Raw genomic sequence first — 18,222 nt, 5'->3', positions numbered from 1 at the left:
AAATGAATTAAATAAGATTTCCATGTAGCTTGGGCAGGAACATTTCCTGGAAGAACGTACCAAGGGTATATAACATTTAAAAGTCCCTGAAAGTTTTTGGTTTGAGGAACAGAATGTCAGGAGTTTTTTTAGCCCAATAACATTAATAAAGGCGAAGGCTATTCTCTCAGGCTGACACAATAAATACATTTGTTGAAAAAAATCTATTGAATGGGGGATGTAGTACTGCCTGCCTTGTGGGGAAAGGTCCTGTTTGAGTCCTAAACACTGAGGAAGTTGTTCTTGCGTGTGTGGGAATGTGACCCTGTTGACGTTGCCAAGAACGCTGGCATGTGGTGATTTAAGGGAACATTTAGCCTCCTAATGTTACTGAGATTTAAGAGTCAGAGGGATCATTTGTAATTAGCTTTTGGATCCAGTCACTTCTGTTAGTTAAATGAATAGCCCTCCTCCTTCTAATGTTATTCCTTTATACCTGGCAGTGCCCCAATGTGTACCCTAATTATAGCATTATATGTTCTCTGGTCCCTCAGTGGTGGAAGTGCCAGGGGCAACAAATACTGGGTTGGTAGGTCCGTTTTCTCTGGAGGAGAGGGTACTGGAAACTATTGTAGACTCAAAAGGAAGTAATTTAAAACCCCTTTTTGTGTACAATTTTTTTTTAGGAGGGATTGTATTACATTCAGAGTTGTCTTCCTTTCACGTAAATACATTTACTTTATTTACAAATATAAAACAGAGCACAGGGAGACACATAGACACCCTCCTACAGGGCAGCAAATCTGCTATCTCACATTCAGTCCTCAGAGAGAGAAAGAGGTGCTATACTCCTGAACTCACAGCCTGTCTGCCTCTGCCTCCTCTCAGCTGAAAGGCTGTTTGTTCAGAAACACATACCATTACACCTGCCCCCCCCCGCCACAAGCGGAAGAAGCCATCTTACCCCAGCTCTGACAGACACTTGAGAGAGCTGTAATCTCCTAGCAAATATGGTGCCCACTGAGAAATCATTCTGAGCTACAAATCTAACAAGAGAAGATCAGCCAGCAGCTATAGCAATAGTAGGACCAATGGTGGATCTTTTTTTTTTTAGATGAAAGCAGACGCATCATTTTCTCCCATTTCAAAGCTGTTCAAATCAATACCCTAACTAGGCCCTAACTTAACCCTTGTGGAAGACAAAGTATCTCATGGGTGGCTACTTCTTTGATGACTATCTTCTTTACATGAAAAAGAAGACATTATCTGTCCAATTTTCATTCTGTTATCGAAACCCTTTAATCAAGGATGGACACAACTAAAGAAGCAATTCTGGACAAGGTGGACAAGTACTACAGACAGGGCTTTTTTTCAGGGGGAATGCGGGGGAATGGAGTTCTGGAATCTCTTGAAAATGGTCACATGGCTTGTGGCCCCGCCCCCTGATCTCCAGACAGAGGGGAGTTTAGATTGCCCTCCGTGCCGCTTGGCGGTGTGGAGGGCAATCTCAACTCCCCTCTGTCTGGAGATTAGGGGGCGGGGCCACAAGCTATGCGACCATTTTCTCTGAGGGCAACCCACTGAGTTCCACCACCTCATTTCCCAGAAAAAAAGCCCTGACTACAGATAGTTTGTTCGGAGACCAATGTTAACTTGTGATCATATGCTTAGCTGGTGTGTTCTCATCCTCACTCAGGAGCCGATTCAGAAGTGAAAATGGCGCTGGAGGAAGTCAAGCCAAGCAGCTTCTGAGGGGCCTCTCAGCAGTGCCTACAATGGGCATTACCTGACCCACGGCATCCTCCTGCAAACCGGCAAAGGTGCAAGATGAGGCAATTGGGGTCAACAAGCAAAGGCCCCTGGGGCTTGGCTCTGCTTGCTCCTGGCCAGTGGTGGCCCACTGGGAAATGGCCTTGTAAGTTAAATGGCCAGTCCTTTCTCAGTCACAAAGCTTGTCAGATGCCCTTGGGTTAGCCATTCTCATGTAGCAGTGACATCACAGATCTCTCACGAGGAGAACCAGTACAGTGTAAGTGGCCTGGGAAGACCCAGTTTCCAGTTCACTCTCAGCTATGAAGCACAATGGTGATCTTGGGCCATTCGTTCTCTTTTAGCCTACCTTACTGTGAGGCTAAAAATGGAGGAGACAAGGGACATGTAGGCTGCCATGAGAAAGAGTGGGAAGGAAGAGTGGGTATAAACAGGGGGCAGAACGCACAGGAACGGAGTTCTGGTAGATCTGAAAAGAGGTCACGTGGGTTTTGGCCCCGCCCATGTGATTCCTTTTCCTCCGAGTGCAAGCCGAGTGGGGCTGGGCTCCAAAGGAACGTAAACTGCTTGGATTCATTCTGCTCTGCTGCTTTACTTGTGAGAGAGAGTGAGTGAGTGAGTGTGTGGGTGCAAGCAAGGCTGGCTCTCCAGAGGAGGATAAACTGCTTTGAGTTCATTCTGCTTTAAGGAACTACCTGGAGATTTCTGCGGAAAGGGACCTGAGGGGTGGATGTTGCCTTCTGACACATTTCCGGTGATGCCAGGGTGTGTGGCATATGCTAATGAGATATGCTAATGAGTTCCTGCAGTTCTTTTTCTAGGAAATGACCCCTGGGTATAAATGTGAGATGTTTGTTTTAGTTATCTTGGCATTATTTTAAAGGAGTTTCGTTGTTGTTCCAATACAGGTACAGTGGTGGGGAGGAGAATAATGTCCATCTCCCTTCCGTGCAGCTGAGTGCTGTGCATAGACTCTAGAAAGATACACATTCCCCCTTACATAACCATAGGAATGACAGTGTTCTCTGGAGTAGCCCAATCAGGAGGAGGCAGTTGCAGGGGAAGGGACAGTCTGGTGTTCTATATTTGTTCCTTTTACATTTTGTTCTGCACTTCACAGGTTTTTTCACCCCTCCTGATCATATCTATGCGGTGACCTCTTGTTCACAGAATACCATATTTAGGAAGGAAATCATGTTAAGGAAGCTTTCGCACAAGCTCCCAGGGGCCTCTGCTAGCCTCTTGCCAGGATGATGTTTAAAAGCAAATGACACATGAAGAAATCAAAGAAGGCAGGAGGAGTGCTCAGGCAGAAGAGAACGAGAGTGCTGATCTCTCCAACACCCCACAGCTCACCTACTCACGAGCTTTTCTCTGCACTCCTCATCCAAACACCCTTTTGGATGTTGTAATAGGACCATATTCCCCTCTTTCTGCGTTTGGGGCAGATCCAGATTTAAACACACAACCATGAATTCTGTAAATTCCTGAATGTGTCCGAGGGTATGGGCAGATCTGCTGGACATGTGAGCAGCAACATGGAATAATTCACCATGTAATGATGGGCTTCATGCGTACCATAGGTAAGTTTCTCCAGCAGGTTACATACAGAAGTTCTCCAGGGCTGTTTCAGGTTGGGAAAACAGCAGTGTATGAGGGGGTTAAGACCCCTTTTCCCCACAGGCTGCAATCCCGATCCAAATTGGGCTGCTGCGCACTTAGGCATGGGGTTCCAAGCACAGAATTTCCAGGACTCATCTGTCAACTGGACCCAAGGATGGACCCAAGAAAAGTAGAACATGTACAGTACACCTAAACAGGTGTACTCGAGGTACTTGAGGTATATTCAGTGGGGCTTGCTCCCAGGAAAAAAGGTGTTCTCTGGATTACATTGATAGTTAGGCTCCCAGTGTTCATTAGGAGGGGTACTAAATGAGCAACCAAAGGTCTTTCAACAGAGTTTAGGTAAATTCTGTGGAGCTATGTTGGATGTTGGCGCAATGTCTTGCAAGATTTGTGGTTTTATTTGGATGAGATGCAAGACAGGGACTTTGAGTAGATGGGAGAAAAGCCAAAGAGGCCCGACTGGCAAGATTAGCCTTCAAGATCTCAAAGAAACTAGGCTGCGTGAGAAAATAGGTGGAAGTACTAGAACCCTTACAATGCCCCCTTCATACCCTTTCATACTCAGTAGGAAATGTTGGTGCTAATAACTGAAGGGAGAAGAGCTGATGGGTCATATCACAGGGAGGAAAATGTGAGTAGTCAACCAGACCATGTGTGGGTGTGGGAATATTTCATACACATTTCAGAAGAAGGAGAGAATGAATATTCTAAGCTTACATTTCCTATTTCTGGTCATTACAATAATGTTATCCTTAGACTGGCTCACTGTGAAAAGGCTCACAAAGCACTATGACCAATTAATTACAACTTTAAGAAGGCGATGTGATCTGCAGGGAGTACCACTGTTTCTATACCTGGCCAAGGGGGCGGGGGGTGGGAGGAAGAGTTATTGCCTTCCTTATGGTTGGCCTTTCATTGGAGCATCACACAGAGTGGGGTTTTTTCCCTCCTGATAGGATTTCTTCTGATAGGATTGCTAGTCAAGGGAGAGGGAGTCACTGGCACTCCTTCTCCTCGTCTCCCCCACTTCTAAGAGCTGTGCCTTCCTCTTTCAGCATCAGGCACAAGGAAGTCATCTAGGTTTCTGAAGCTATATACTCTGGGTGACTTGGTTCTGCCCTTTCCACCCAGCTTCTGGAGAAAGCTGCCAGCATCTCTGCTGCCATGGCAACAGGCCTGTCCTGCATTGCCTCCTGGCCTCAGCCCACACTACAGCTAGGCAAATCTCCCATGGTGCCGCTGCTATGACCTTAATTGTGGCAAGTGTAACCTCCACCCGCAGTTTGGGCTCAGAGGCACACAGTGCTGAGCCAAGCTCAGACAACCTTCCTTTCCTGTCAGAAGCGTCACTGTCAGAGGCCTGCCCTGCCCCACAGTCAGTGGCTGCTGAACCATGATCAGACTTAAGAATGAAAATTAGGAGTAAGTGATGGAATGTAGAACTAAGCAACCTGTGTTTACTTATGGAACCAGGAGGTCCAAAACATGGGCTGAATGGAAGGGCAAGGGAATGAAGGAAATAACCCAGAATGTCCTGGCCACAGAGGCAGAAGTCCCCAGTACACCTGTAGGCAGATAGGATGCTTCACTGGGAAATGCCTCAAAGTAAAGTATGTCCTGGAATTGGGGGTCTGGGAGATGGGTCAAAGTCACTTTTATCAAAAAGGTGAGGATTTCTGTCCAATAAACGAGATTCAGAATTCTTTGGCACTACCTTTGAGACAGCTTCAACCATTAGTAGGCCTAGGATCACGGCACAGAGCAATTAAAGCAGTGAAGTATTCAAATAAAATCTTGGCTATGCTGCATTTAATGGTATTTTTGCTATGGGCTTCAGTCTGGACTACAACTTTACCACCTTTGTGGCAGAATGCCTCAAATTTTGTTATCATTATAATAAAAATAGCCTGCATGCATTGTTAAATTTCCTTTTCTATCAACATGGGTTCAATCATAATAGCATTGGAGCCTGTGCACCTCAGGAAAAGCTAAAAAAGAGAATCAATACATACACAATTTCAGGATTCTCTTTGATCTGAATTTCAACCTGATTAGTTTAGGCACTTTAATAGATCTTATGTCCTATTTGAAAGTATTACAAAAAGAGTCAGTGCTAACTTCCAACTGAAATGCTTCCTCAATGAGAAGAAATTGATACCACGAAAGACTCTGAAGACCCTTCTGAAATTTAGTTACCCTCATTGCCAGGTTCTTAAAATATCACAGTCTGAAAAAGCATTTTGCTAGACAGATTTTTTTTCCTTTAAAAAGTTAGAACCGGATGGTAATTTAAATCCTTCCTTGGGAAAGAGGACATATGTTTTTTAGGGACACAGAATAATTCAACCTCGTAAGCTCTTAAATTCTCCCATGTTTGCATTCTAGCTCTGATGCTTTGCTTATTGCATATTTTATGCTGTTAGGTTTGCCAGCTGGCAGCTGACACCCAGCAGAGGGCTAAGGGGCAGGGTCTCAGCTGTCCTGTGATATCCCTTCCATGCCAAACGTGGAAGGGATGCCATCACATTGTTGTGATGTTCTAGGATTCACCTGAAACTCTATAGTTTTACCATAGAGTTTTGGGTGAATCCTAGAGTGCTGCACCAAGGTGAAGATGTCACTTCCAGATTTGCCCTAGAAGTGATGTCACGGTATCTGTGGAATACCAATTTCCCATCATCCTCCTGCCTCCCTACTGAGTGGTTGCAGAGGTTGGGGGCTGCCAATGGAAGGTCTAGGCAGCCCTATATTGCATGTATCATACTGGTTTTGTGCTTTGTTCTCTAATTTGTAATCCCAGTCTCAATGAGAAAACAAGTGGGGTCTTAACCAATGATACCCTGGGCCCCATGCTGGAGGGGCCCCAATTGCCAGTGGCCTGGCAAGGGTGGCAGTGTTTCTGGGGCCCCACCTTGAACTTTTGCCCAGAGGCCCAGAATCACTAAAACCACCCCTGAGAAAGACTATAAATGTAATAAACAAGCAGCCTTGGTTCTTTTCATCTAACTCATCCACTCACCTGCATGCATGCCCCTCCTCATTCACATTGAGGGGAAGGGAAGCCACCCTATCCCTCTCCATACACTGAATTTTCCATTCCATTGAAACAAAGCCAATGCACGTGGCGTATCCAACACAGCTGGACAAAGAGGAAACCAAGGGGACAACCTGTTTCCTATCTGTGATGATGATTGCCAACTCCAGATCAAGAAATTCTTGGAGATTTGTGGGTTGAGCCTAAGGAGGGTGCGGCTTGGGGAGGGGAAGGAGACCAGCAGGGTATAATTCCATACAGTCCACCCTCCAAAGCAACCATTTTCTCCAGGGGAACTGATTGTGTTCTCTGGAGATCAGTTGCAATTTTGGGAGATCAGGCCTATCTGTGGCTAATATCATGTCCAGTCTGGAATGCGTGTGAGAATTTGGTTTGCAAAATGTCTTGCAAACTGGTTACAACAGGCTGCTGAGGGTTCATCTTTCTCCCTTTGCAGACCCAACTGTAATAGGCCTCATTTCAAAACCCTCTTCAGGAAGGCTTTGTTTATACCAATCCAGTAATGGCTGAGGGATGTTCTTTGGCTGCCATCACTTAACAAGAGTAGTTCTAAAATGGGCTCTAGCTTGAATCTGATCATATTCATCTTGCATTTTTCTCCACCATTGCTTTAATTGCTGATTCATTTACTCATCTCCTCAGTAAATGCTACAGCCAAGCAGCAGAGAATTTCTAGAAGTCATAGACATTTACTACTAAGTAATAAATAATAAATTGTATCAACTGCCCTCTGCTAATTGAAGAACTAATTCATCATGCTGATTAATAACATGTAATAGACCTTTGTGGGGGCAATTGATATTTTTAAAGATGTTCTTAGGAAGCATTTTAACATAGACCTCATTGCTGACCACAAACCCATTTCACTTGCTTAACCAACAGGTTTGGGCGGGGGACAGGGCTGCCTTTCCCTTCCCTGGATAGTCCAGGCAGCCAATCTGGTAAGATTTCATAAGCTAAGCAGGGCTGGCACTGGTCAGTAATCAGATGGGAGACCAGACCACGCAAGACGGCCAGGATTGTTACACAGAGACGGGCAATGCCAAACCACCTCTGAATGAATTACTAGAATGAATGGAAATGATCACGCACTTTAGTCACACCAGTGTTTACTTTTTCAACATATTCTGTTAGCTGTAACCAAAATTTAAAGACAACAACCATTTATTAAATGGGGCTTCTGATCTTCAAGATGAGTCTCTGTGCTAGTGGGTGTTATGCTAGGACTAACATGACCATAATATAGCCACAAGAAATGCTAAATCAGGAACAAAGCCAAAAGCAGAACAACCGCTGTAGAAATAAGCCCCATCACACCAACGTCAATATTCTTGGTACTCCCATGACTACTCACTAGTAGATGATTTTGCCACATTAAGGGTTCAGGTAAGACCCTGATCAATTCTCAGCAAGGGATCAATGACCTCACCCAGACTGCTACCTGCACATTATCTGGACCATGCACAATCCAGAAGCAAGGAAAAGACCGCAGCACCACTGGGGATCACTTCCACCACCACCACCTTCCTGGTGTCTATCACCTTTAATCAGGGCTTTTTTTCAGCAGGAATGCAGTGGAATGGAGTTCTGGAACCTCTTGAAAATGGTCACATGGCTGGTGGCCCCACCCCCTGATCTCCAGACAGAGGGGAGTTTAGATTGCCCTCTGTGCTATGGCATGGAGGGCAATCTAAACTCCCCTCTGTCTGGAGATCAGGGGGCGGGGCCACCAGCCATGTGACCATTTTCTCTCAGGGCAACCCACTGAGTTACACCACTTCTTTTCCCAGAAAAAAATCCCTGCCTTTAATTAATTTTAACACACAACATCTCACAAAGAACGATCTGTAAATTAGTTTAAAAAAAATTACTAAAACCAACAACGAGCTAGAATTAATCAGAACTGGTCACTTCCTGAGCTTGAAAATTTCACCTGATACAAATACAATAAAGAGATCATTACACCTGGGAAGGCCATGTGAAATGTATTCCAGTGACAGGGGCTGTCTCTTACTTTATTACATCAAGAGGAAGTATTAATACTGAGGTGAGAAATGAGTGAAATAATAGTTTCTTCAGCATATAATGTGAGTTCCTATTTCACTCCTTACAAAAATACCAGGAAACCTGGCTTCTGATACAGTAATCTTCCGCTCACCGACTCACACCCCTGTACTGGGAAATAAAGATGACCTAGTACAGGTATTTCACATTATGTTTTGTATATTTTTCCAGTATAGATATTAATACGCATGAGAACCAGTTTTTAAAGAAAGCAATGAAGATGTTGGTTGGTTTGAAAGACAGAAATTGAAGACTTTGGAGTCTGGATTTATGATAGCTTGGATTGCCTGCTCAGACAATTTTGTGAGTGCAACATAATCATATAATGTAATGGTTTCTTGAAACTACCAGGAGTTCTGCATGAAGGAAGGACCAATAATCCAATAACAGTGCTTATTATTACGTTTATAAGAGATTAGGGGAAAAGATAAACTGCATATGGATTAAAGTGGCAGATGATCACGTCTTGCACATTTACAGACTTTCCGGGAGGCAGCTCATCAATTACCTAAACCCACCCTAAGAAGACATTTTGGAATTATTGATACAGTATCAGATATTGTTGTTCTTAAACAGGAGGCTTGTGTCACTTTAAAGACTAACAACATTTTATTCTAGCATAAGCTTTTATAGACTAGAGGCTTCTTCAGATGCAAGGAGCAAATCCAAACCACAGAGAGAGAGAGAGAGAGAGAGAGAGAGAGAGAGAGAGAGAGAGTGTAAATCTGACATTAAAAAGAGACTGTAAATCTGACATTAAAATTGCAAAATTCAAAAATCAGTGGTAGGATATTTCAGTCTCCTGGGACATTCTCTTACTGACCTGAAAGTCACAATTCTTCAATAAAAGATTTTAAAAGGAAGACTGGAGCATGAAACTGTTGAATTAGGACCATTTTCAACGAGGGCCATTTCCACACTACTCACCCTCATCTGGAATGCTGCGGAACATCACAGAAAAACTGTGGAAGATCGCATCTTCTCACGCAAGTTTTGCGCGACATCACACAAAACTCATGCAAGATGATGCTATCTTCCGCATTTTTTTGCGACATTCCGCAGCGTTCTGGATGAAGGTGAGTAGTGTGGAAACAGCCTAGGAAATGATGAATTCCTAGGAAAGGTACTTCTTTTAGCATCTATTTATTTCATTATATTTATAGCCAGCTTTTCAGACAATTGTCCCCCATAGTTGCTCACAATATTTAAGAGTCACTGGCCCCTGAACTCAGGCGTACAAAAGAATAAGAGAATGCAGATTTCTGGAGAAGCAGCATATACATTTTCTGAATGAATAAAAGGTAGATCAGTCTGTCAACATTCCAGCTCCAGCTTGGGAAATTCCTAGAGATTGAGGGGGCAGTGGTAGGGAAGGTGGAGTTTGGAGAAGGGAGGGAGTTCAGGGTGGATGTGATTTTACTCTGGGATTCTGTTTCTCCTAGACCCTGGTCGAATCCACATTAACCCATTACCCGCATGTTTATCAGATATCTTCCGTTTGCCTCCAATTCACGATTTTTTCCTCTTCGTTCACATTCCTGCTTCCAATCTGTCTTTCTCGCGCGTCCCTCCGGTCACACGGCCGCTCGAAAACCGCTTTTTTGGGTGGGATCTTTTTTTCCCGCCCATTTTTTAAAATTTTTTTGAGCGCACTTTTCCGTTATTTCGATCCTGCCTTATAAAGAAACGTCATTGAAGATAATGATGCCTCTCTTTCCCCCACTGACAGCACTGATGGCTCTCTCCCATTTCTTTTTTGGAAATTTGGAAGCATGTGGGAAGCTTTCGTGGGCATTTCCTATGCAGGACAGTTCAGTGCCTGAATTTTACTGAAGTTTCACTTCCTTGGAGTGTCATTATTTCGATATTTCGTAATTTCGATATTACAGTAATATAATATTAAAAAAAAACAGTTAAAAAGAAAGTTTTGCGAGTCCGTTCTGAGGATGGATTCACCCCAAAATGATTTTTCAAACTACCAGATTTGATTCAGAAACAGCATAATCAATAAATCCAATGCTATGAAGTCAAAAACAGTCTTTTGCAGACTACGGAGCACTTGCAAGTTGAATCAGCCAATAGGAACTCTCGGAACGGCCGGAGAGACAGGAAGGGGGGTGGTTTTTTAAAAAAACCGCGTAAATTGCGCATTGGCCCATTCACGGCCACCGTGAAACTCCCGTTGAAAACCTGTGACCACATATTCGGGAGAAATGCGAATGAAATGCATCTGTTTAATGAGGTAATGTGACCAGCACTTGGGATTGCATGGGGAATGCGGGAAACATGCGACTTAGAATGAGTAATGTGGATTTGACCCCTATGGTATACCATAGAGCCTGTCCACCAAAGCTGCCATTTCCTCCAATGAAATGGATCTCTAGATAAGAGCGAACAGTTGTAATTCCAGGAGAAGTACAGATCTCACCTTGAGGTTGATAACCCCACAAGAGAGTCAGCTAGAAGTGAATTAAAGTTTTTGTACAGTTGGGACCAAGCTAGTCATCCCTTGTCAATGTTCTTCTTGGAAGGGGTGCAGTCTCACTTCCCCTTAACTTTGGGCGGCTGGCAGCTGGAGCACAGTTCCTTTGGGCAGGGACAAGGGAACCAAGCTCACGTAGTCCTTTGTTCTCCAATGAAAGGTCTCCGCCTTGGTCTTCCCCTTGAGATGTCATTCTCCTGGTGGGGAGGGTAGCCTCTCTGTGATCTGTGGACCTCTAGTCAGTGACACGGTGCCTATTTCATGGCTTTTGTAATCCCAAGCACCTAGCACAATAACAATAGATGAATTGGGGTGGGTGGGTGTCTAGACTGCCAAAAACAAAAGCAAGACAAAAAGCACCCATAAGAAAACTGTTCCGAGGATATCAGAGTGTTTGAACTCAGTAAAAAAAACATAGAAAATGAAGGGCATTTTAAATTGTCTTTCTTAAGTGGGAGCAGCAGGCTTCAGTCGTCCTTTGTGGCACTGTTTTTATAGAGTCAGAGTGGCACCTAATGGTTATAAAGCTTTATTACCATCTTATACATTTATTTGGGGACATGCTGGCCTCTGAACAGCATTTCCAAAACACTTAGAGAGTCAGATAATCAATGTATGATGATCCAGTGGAGAGGTGGGAAAGGGGCAATGATTAGAACAATAATTGCAGAGAAATGGTAACACCGCTCAGAGAGGGGCAAGTTACAGATGCTTAAGCTGTCAATTCATGGCAATCAATCTAAGAGTAGTCTTTAAAAAATATGATACTAGAAGGCAGAAGTAGAAAAAATGTCAAAGATGAAAAAGGGGTAATGAATAATTAAACAGGAACTTCTGCCTGAGGTTGCATTAATTTGCTCGGTTTGTGGTAGAGTTCCCGCTAAAATGTACTTGGGCACTAATGTTGGCAGCAGTGAACACACAGGTGTGGGTGCCAGCTGAGCACTTTGACAATCATCCGATGAGCATTTCTATAACGGGATATGATTTTGGCCCAAATCTTCACTTGTCAGGTGCTGTTCACCGCTTGGAAAATGCCACGCTTGAAGTGATGTTCTTAAGATATCAGTCTAAAAGCACTAATGCCAGATTTTAGTCCTATTGTATCAAAGTACAATAGAAATAGTAATGATTTAAACTGGCCTAAATAATGTATCAGATTAAGATGACATAAAGCAGCCATCTCAGGGAGTATAGAAATGGATCCACACAAAAGGAACACCTGCAAATATTTAGCAGGCATATCCTGTGTGAAATTTGGCTAGTGCCGGGATTTGCAAATCAAAAATTGGATATATGTCAATCACTGATGGACCATGAAAATGTTGCCAAGGAGTTGGTGGGCTGTCCCCATAGAGTGCAGAGAAATACAGTACATGTTCTCAGTTAACAGAACTGAACTGATTTATGCACTTTAATTCATATTTCTGCTAAAAACAATAGCACTCAAGTTGATTTATTTAACATATTTATGTCTCACCTTATCTTTTTAAACTCAAGATGGCAAACAAAGCAATGGCAAGTTATAAACATATCAAACAATATAACAGCCCATCAACAAGATAAAAACAATACACAGGATTAAAAACATGGGCCAATTTTTCCACCCAATATTCTCTGAAATAAAACGATCTTACATGGTTTCCTGAATGCAGAGAGTGCATGTGTCCCTTACCCACTCTGATAAGCCATTCTAAAGGGCTGGGAGAGCAAATTCTAAGCTTAGAATTTTACTTGGGTGTATTAAATGGGGAGTACAGAGTGGGTAAAGGGAAATATTCTTAAAGTTGCACTTTACCACAGAAAGGGAATGTGTTGCCATCTAGACAAATCTGGAAGTGTTTAAAACAAAAGCATCAGAATTTTAAAAATCCAGCAATAAAACAAATTAACACTTCTCAAAAATAGAATCAAGTTACCTTGTTAAAAACATAGATAAACACAAGATGAGCTTCACTTGGCACGCAAAATATAGGTGCTAGGCAAATTTGGGGAGAGGCTACCATATTTATTTATTTAAAATATTTCTATTCTGCCTCTTCAGAGTCCTGTGTGAGGTAGCTTACAACTAAAAACAACAGTATTAAAAGACAAGCCATTAAAATACAAGCCATTATATATAAGCAACATAAAAGCTATCCATGAAACAGAAGCAGGCCACTAAAAAGCTGATAGCCATGGAATCATCACAAAAACTATCCCCTGAAAAGGCCTCTGGTGCAGATCTCAGCCAATGAGCACTGTCATATAGTAATAAACAAGCAGACTTTGAAGATACTTGGAATCCTTCAGTAGCCTGTTTCTGGAAGAATATTTTGACATCTATTATGCAAAGAAATGAATAGTTATGATGAGATCAAAGCTGACCAATTCATTAAGAAAATGGGAGATTTGCTTCAGGTGAGAAACCAGTGCTCTGGGACCCACCAAGCCATCTGCTGCCATCTGCTGCTGCATGTCTCCATGAATCATCGTTGCACTAGATTATTTGGGCCAAATTGGGGGGAATTTCTTGCTGAAGAGAAAATACTAATGAGCAATTTGTGGGTGTCAAACAAGTATATAGTAGAAACCCTCAGCTGTTTCCTGATCAACTGGAGAGAGCAGAATTCTGGGATGAGGAGTCAGAGGTGAGGCCTGTGGAATATCAGTAGTCAAAATTGGTTGGTGATTTAGATGCTCCAAGGGACTGGAAATGCAAGAGATACACAGAGCTACTATCCATTTGCATATAGATTTAGTGTAACACATTCCCCAATCCACCTAGGATCTAAATGACAGACTATAATAATATGAACTAATAAACAAACTTCCCCAATAATTTGATGTCCCAGGGCAGACCTACCTAGTTAGTTTGGAGGAGAAAACGCTAGAGTCTTGCAGCATTTTTTGTAATGTGGGCTATATTTAAAATTATAGTGGAGTACAGGCAGAGACAAATGTGTATTCCTATAGGGCAGCAGATCTGTTTGACCCACTTCCAATCCCCAGAGAGATACTGCACTCCAAGGCAACTCATAGCAGCTTCTGCATCTTTGGATAACTTTTCTAAACTGAAACATGGTGTTTCAGCACACTCGCCTTTCTAATCTGGAAGCGGCTACCTTCAAGCTCTAGCAGAGAACTACCTCTAACAATTAACGTCCATTGAGGAATATTAGTGTTAAGCTGTTTGTTTTACTTCATTGCAGGGCTCATTCAAGGGGCAACACACAGGTAGTTCCCCAAAGAGGTCACATGACAGGTGGCCCCACCCACCTGACTCTCAGCCATTTTGGGCCTGTTTTGGCCTGGATTGGGGCCGAAATGTCCCAGATCGGGCCTCTGATGGGTGGTAGATCACTCTCCTGCTCAGCAGCAGCCCAATCCTGACCATTTTGGGCCCCTTTTCAGCCATTTTCAGCCCCCTTTTGCCATTTTGGACCCAATTTCAGCCATGAAGGGCCAGGATTGGGTCCAAAACAGCCAGGATAGGTGATGTCAAGGGGTGTGACATATGCAAATCAGTTATGCTAATGACACTTCCGGTGATGGCAAGGGGCAGGGCATATGCTAATAGGGCATATGCTAATAGGTTATGCTAATGAGTTCCTCCAGCTCTTTTTCTACGAAATGACCCCTGCTTCATTGATAGTTCACTTTTCTCACTGAGACTCTAGGCAGGTTATAGAATAAGAAGACAATGCAACTAAAACAAGTATAACACATATAACAAAGTGTACAATAATACTGAATTACAGAAGTAGACAATGCTGAAATAAAAAAACAGTGTAATATATTCAATAAATAAACAGACAACAATATTTTCACATGTGGGCAGTCTGGGCAAAAGAAAAAACTCATCAAACTGATTGCAGCTGTGAGGGGGAGGAGTGTTACCCTCTCCCCCTTCACAGTTTTCCTGATGCAAATAATGTGTGCTGCTATATAATAATAAATAATAATAACAACATTCAATTTATATACCACCCTTCAGTACAACTTAACACCCACTCAGAGCAGTTTACAAAGTATGTTATTATCCCCACAACAACAATCACCCTGTGAGATGGGTGGGGCTCAGAGAGCTCCTAGAAGCTGTCACTAACCCAAGGTCACCCAGCTGGCTTCATGTGGAGAAGTGGGGAATTAAACCCGGCTCTCCAAATTAGAGTTGCATGCTCTTAACCACTACACCAAACTGGCTCCCACAGGAAAACATGCAACAACCTACATGGGATCCATTCCCTGTCACTTGTTTTTAAAAACACAGAATTTTGATTAGAAATCTCCAGTGTAAAACTAGTTTGAACTTTTACATATTTTGTATCCATTTAAACTGACATATTAATTATTGGACCAATTTAGAAAAGGTAACAGTAGTCCCCTGTGCAAGCACCAAGTCATTACTGACCCATGGGGGGACGTTGCATCACGACGTTTTCTTGGCAGACTTGTTACAGGGTGGTTTGCCATTGCCTTTCCCAGTCATCTACACTTTACACCCAGGAACTCATTTTACGAACCTCGGAAGGATGGAAGGTTGAGTCAACCTTAAGCTAGCTACCTGAACCTGGCTTCTGCCAGGATTGAACTCAGGTCATGAGCAGAGCTTGACCGGCAGTATTGCAGCTTACCACTCTGAGCCACGGGGTTCTTCATTGGACTGATTTAATCCCAGATAATTTATCTACGTGGTTTCTGGCTCTCACCAATATTTTGTAAGAATGACTCTGGCACTGTTCAAGAATACACATGGGCACGAATTGAAATACGAATCAAATTTTGTGATGAATCGGGCCGATTTGTGTTTTGTGAAATGTGTTTCATGGGGCCACGGTTTTCACGAAATTCACGACTTTTGGGGCTGATTTGTTCAATTCGTGAATGATTCGTGATGCCAGACAGGCTGGCACCGATCCGTTGATTCGCTAGGCAACAGGTCTGCAGACCTTTTGTTGCCATTGGAAACCCCAATTTTAGCCCACATAACCTTGATAGGCAGCTCTCCCTGCCAACTGGAGAGCTTCCATTCTGCCCTATACTGCAAGGAGCAAGGGCGGGGGGTTAATCCCTTAGGCAACTGAGGAGATGGGCCTTCTGTAGCCATGGGAACACCAATCTCATCCCTCCAAACCCTGTTAGGCAGGTCTGTCTGCCAACCAGAGACCTCCTGTTCTGCTCTATGTGAGCATTTCTCATATAAGGTACAGCTCGCTGCCTTGTGCTTTTCAGTTCCAGTAGACAGAGGGAGAGGGAGGACCTGTTGCTGGGATTTGGAGCGAAAGAGTGGAATTGGGAATTTTTGGCTGGATTTGCTGCTGCTTTAAAAGAGACTGAAAAGCCTCTTATTTTCAGCTCTTGCCTTGCTGGGAAGGTCATTGAGTAAGGGTGCCTTCTTTCCTCCACCCCACCCCACCCCAGTCTCAAGACATTGCCTGGCTCTGGGGCTTAGCTTGACTGAGGCATACCTTTTTTTCTTTAATTTTCTTTGCTTATATTCTTATTTAGAGCATTTGTTCTTGCTGGCTTGTTGGGTGAGGGTGGGTGGAGGAGAGCCTGCTGAAGTCTCTCTGCAAGTTTGGCATCTCTTGGTATGAAGGGGCCATTGAAGTGCCCTGGGTTCTAACGAATCACAAAACTAACAAATCGTTTCGCAAAACAGGACAATTTCGTGAAAGTTCGTGATTCGTGGAATGTGATGAAACACGAAATGCTCGTTTTGGTTTTTTCCCATTTCGTGCCCATCTCTACTCAAGAACTGAACATGTTAATATCCCGTGTCAAAAGGGCCTGAAATTAACTTAAGTCAACAGGCTTGTACCACCATGATACACTGAGAATATTTATTATATCCTGCTGGAGGATATACTAAATCAGAGACTGGAAACAGTAAAATAAGTAAGATTTGGATCCAGTAGCTCCTAAAGACCAACTAAATTTCCAGGGTATGTGTTTTTGAAAGTCAAACCTCCCTTCTTCAGATACATTTAGAAGTGGAAGTATGTAGGGTTTTATCCAGCCAGAAGGTGGCAGGGGTATTTAAAGTAAGGGTGTAAGGTATAGTAATACTGAAATTAACTTGATAGAGTTGGGTGTGAAAAGCAGAAAATCAGCACATATAGTAAGAGAAGAATCCAATGTTCCTATTAAGCCCAGGGAGGTGTCTGTTGTTCAGAATTTGCAGATAAACTCAATTTCAGCAAGCACACATTGTAATTACTTTAAATACCCCTCTTGCCAGCTGGTTGGATAAAAGGCTATTTAATGCCACTTCTAAATGTATCTGAAGATGGACTCTTGAAAGCTCATACTCTAGAAATCTAGTTGGTCTTTAAGGTGCTCCTGAACTTGAATCTTGCAGACCGACATGGCTACCCACCTGAAAATAAAATAAGTGTGCAATATAGTAATTGAACAGAATGTACCACAAATAACTTGTATATGAAATCACTTTGTCTGCATTAACTTATAAGCATAAATTCCTTGCAAAGTGATTTGTGGAAAACAATTGGGGGGATACTGTAAATCTCAACAGGAACAATGACCAAAATAAAATTTCAGTTATTTCTGTTATGCTCATTTTCAAAGCCGCCTGTCTTATCTTCTCCGCCTGTTATCCATTACTGCATATATATGCACAGTTATTGTGTGATTTGCTGTAGCAGCTGCTTTACTGGCCGCCCAGTACAATTTTTGCACTAACTGGAGAAAAGTCTACTTGGTTAGCTGTTTGTGCTTAATAGGATGTTTTGTGCTCACTAAACTAAATAACTAGCAATTGTCAGAGACTTCAAACAACTTAAATGGCTAAAGCCCCGTCAGCGGTTTTGGAAATACTGTGAAACAAACAGAAGGGACTTGAACCTAAAAGCAAGCCTCATTCAGCAGTAAGGTAAGTGAATTGTCAATTAGAAAGAGCTCGAATATACTAAGAGGCCAACTTTCAGCTCACACTGACTTCTGCTGAATTCAATTGACTATTGTCTCCTAAACGTATCCTGTCCAGTAACATCAGGGAGGCCTTTTACCTTTTTGAAAAGCAGAACCAGTAGAGGAATACTGCATTTATTCTAGAGATGAGCTTATACATCCTGGCTTCCGGCACTCACCACCCTCTTTACTATGTTTGCTATTAATATGTTATAGATCCAGAGGAGTTAGCCATGTTAGTCTGCAGTAGCAAAATAGCAAAACGTCTAGTACCACCTTTAAGATTAACCAACTTTATTGTAGCATAAGCTTTTGAGACCCACAGCTCTCATCA

Source organism: Eublepharis macularius, chromosome 11, assembly GCF_028583425.1.
Source record: "Eublepharis macularius isolate TG4126 chromosome 11, MPM_Emac_v1.0, whole genome shotgun sequence".
NCBI lineage: Eukaryota > Metazoa > Chordata > Lepidosauria > Squamata > Eublepharidae > Eublepharis > Eublepharis macularius.
The sequence above is the reverse complement of the archived record's forward strand: the minus strand, read 5'-3'. Positions refer to the sequence as shown.